Source organism: Orycteropus afer, unplaced genomic scaffold (assembly GCF_000298275.1).
Source record: "Orycteropus afer afer isolate SDZICR_OR568_19922 unplaced genomic scaffold, OryAfe1.0 scaffold00015, whole genome shotgun sequence".
Lineage (NCBI taxonomy): Eukaryota > Metazoa > Chordata > Mammalia > Tubulidentata > Orycteropodidae > Orycteropus > Orycteropus afer.
This window is the reverse complement of record NW_006921602.1, coordinates 4,725,802-4,729,008: the sequence shown is the minus strand read 5'-3', so window position 1 is coordinate 4,729,008 and position 3,207 is coordinate 4,725,802. Positions and strand designations below refer to the sequence as shown.

General features: G+C 43.8%; 1 pseudogene; it reads right to left on the bottom strand.

The window, feature by feature from the left end:
• Positions 1-681: 681 nt before the first annotated feature.
• Positions 682-1,648, bottom strand: LOC103212712 (annotated as a pseudogene).
• Positions 1,649-3,207: the final 1,559 nt, after the last annotated feature.

Sequence of the window (3,207 nt, the reverse complement as noted above, 5' to 3'; positions counted from 1 at the left end):
CTTCTTGAATTTTAAGATGCTTTTCTGGCTGCCCTTTCAAACATGCCCACCATTCCCAAATTTTCTCCCTATAAGTCTATTCATTGATTTAACAAATACTTATTGAGTGCCTAGTGTTTTTTAACATACTGTTTCAGGTACTGTGAATTCAGAGGTAAGTAAATAAACCCAACAGGGTTCCCACGGTCCCAGGACTTACAATCTTATTATATAAACATGGCCCTACTCTCATTTACAAAACATGACCACTGTCCAGTAACACAAACTTTCACAGGTGAAATTCTGGGCTTAAGTCACAGATTCAGATCCCCGTAACTGCCTCCCAGAATCTAACATCAGCAGGACACTGCTTTGGATAGTCACAGAATTTGCTTCTTTGGATAATAAGAGATCCAGAGGAACTATAATCTCATCTCAGAATGTTAGATCAGATATTACAAAAAGGAAGGAACAACAATTTACAAAGCTCATAGAATGAAACTTTTTTTTTTTCTTTTTACTATACACAGTAAATGACACCTGTTCCCTCCATAACTCTGAACACACCAATGTGTTCTCTACTGGTTTCTTTCTGAATTTCTCAATGCCTGTTTCCTCTTTGTCGCCCTGACTTCCTTTATTTGTTTTCGGAACTTTGGTTACTTCTTTGCTCTTTTCCTTCTCCTGTTCGGCAGTGTGCAGCTATGGTATGGGCTGGAAATATAGCCCTGACCCTGTGGGGATTGATGGCACAACTGAAGGGGCACACACCTGTGATTTCTCCTTCTCATTTTGCTTGAAGAAGGATTTGGCTTCCTTAGTCATGCCAACTTCTTCACTAGCAAAATCAAACACCTTGGTGATTTTAACCTTTGTTGTTTCTTTAACTTGAACATGCCTCTTCAGTCTCTTCTCCTCACTTAACTTGTGTACTTGGGGGTACTTTTGATTTTGGTCCAGTTCATTGAGAAAGCTGGCCCAGAATACATCCTCCTTCTTCTGACCTGATGGCCTTTTTCTGCTCTGCAACTGCACCTTGCACCTCATTGCTGCTTCCTTCACATTCCACTCTGACATCCCCCAATTCCTTTCTTTCTAATGAGAGGCCACCTTATTTTCTCTTGCTGGCTGGCTGCTCTGAGCTTTTCATTTTGTCCCTTTGGTTTTCTGTGTCTGCTGCTCACCATCCACTTCCTCTTCCTTTACTAAGTCATTTATATCATCTTCACTATTATATTCTGTTGGTGAAGAATATTGAAACTACCATGGACTGCCAGAAGAACGAACAAATCTGTCCTGCAAGAAGTGCAGCTGGAATGCTCCTTGGAAACGAGAATGGCCAGGCTTCATCTCACCTACTTTGGTCATGTTGTAAGAAGGGACCATTCCCTAGAGAAGGATATCATGCTTGGTAAAATGGAGGGTCAGCAAAAAAGAAGGAGACGCTCAACAAGTTGGATTGACACAGTGGCTACAATGATTAACTCAAGTATAGCCAGGATTGTAAGGATGGTGCATGACAGGGCAGTGTTTTGTTCTGTTGTAGATAGAGTCGCTGAGTCGGAGCTGACTTGACAGCACCTAACAACACCAACATAATATCCACCCAATGGCACGTAGTCCTTGTCTTCCTTCAAGGTAAAAAGTCTTCAGATTTGAATTCCTCCATGTCACTGCCACAAGGGGAAGGCCAACCCATAGGACACAGCAGCTACTCCCAATGGTAAAGCTCTAGGGAGAGACCCTCATAGGGTTCTCTAGGTTGTAATCTTTACAGGAGAAGATTGCCATGTCTTTCTTCCACCAAACCACTGGGGCAGGGGGTTTGGACAATCGACCTTTAGTTAGCAGCCAAAGTCTTAACTGTTGTACCACCAAGACATCTTCTTATGAGTGAGGGGTCATGGAAAAAGCTCCAGACTGAGTCAGAAAACGTGGCTTCTAGCCTAGGTGATCATAAGCAAATCACTTCTGTCTGAGCCTCAGGTTTATCAACTGTAGAATGGGGAGGGCCGTCTCAGTGGTTTCCAAGCATGGCTGGCATCAGAATTACCAGGGGTGCTTTCAGACATATCGATTCCAAGGTCGCCTCTCCCAAACGCTGATATGGTAGATACAGGGGGAGGCCAGGAATCTGTGTTGTAACAAGCTCCTCGGGTGATTCTGACACAGCTAGTCCAGTCTGACTGGCAATTGGGAACCACTGGGCTGGAAAGATAACCTCTAAGCTCCTGCCCAGCTCCAACATTTTCAGACTGCTGATAAGGATGGGTTTTTCCATAAGCTCTTGCAGAGCATCAGCACAGTCCTGGAAAGAAGAGACAAGAAAGACGGGAGACATGTCTCCGATTCCTGGCTCTGTCATTCATTTACTGCCTAAAACAGTTCCTCCCTGAGCCTCATTTTACTCAAATAAATGCTGGCATGCTTGGCTGTTAACTAGAAGGTAGATGATTTGAACCCACTAGCTGCTCCATAGTGAAAAAAAGAATACCTAGATGTCTGCTGCCATAAAGATTTCAGCCTATGAATTTGATATAGGGTAGTTCTACTCTGGGCTGTAGGGTTTCTGTGAGTCAATCAACTTGCCAGCACACAACAATAACATATACTGACTAACAAGTCTCATAGTGATTCTATCTGACCACACGCCACAGTGGGCACAGGTTCTCAAACTGGGTGGGGTTTAGCAAATACAGATGTAGTGCCTCCATTCAATCAGAGATCTGCTTCAGTAGATCTGTGGGTAGCTCAGGATGGTATGTGTTTAAAGGGTTTCAGGTAATTATGAAGATCAAGTATATAAACTTATTCAAAGGCATTGCTCATTGGGATAGCTTGTATACCATGAAGCTGCAGAGGGTCTAATCCAGTTCATGGTGACAGAATGCAAGGACTACAAAAAGACCCAAGTATCCCCACCCACATTTTAGCCTCAAAATGAATCTAGACAAACAGTACCAGTGGAACGATCCACCATGTTGACGGGTGCTGTTACTAATAAGGTAACCCTAGGCAAGGCACAGGAGCTCCCGAATCTGTAAAATGGGGAAAATATAATTCCAAACTCCCAGCCCTATTGGAACGATCAAATGGAGCAGCTTGTAGCCTGTACTCTGTGAGTGATCATGTTGTTGTTGTTGTTAAGTGCCGTCGAGTCGTTTCCAACTCATAGCGACCCCATGCACAGCAGAACGAAACACTGCCCAATCCCGCGCCAGCCCCACA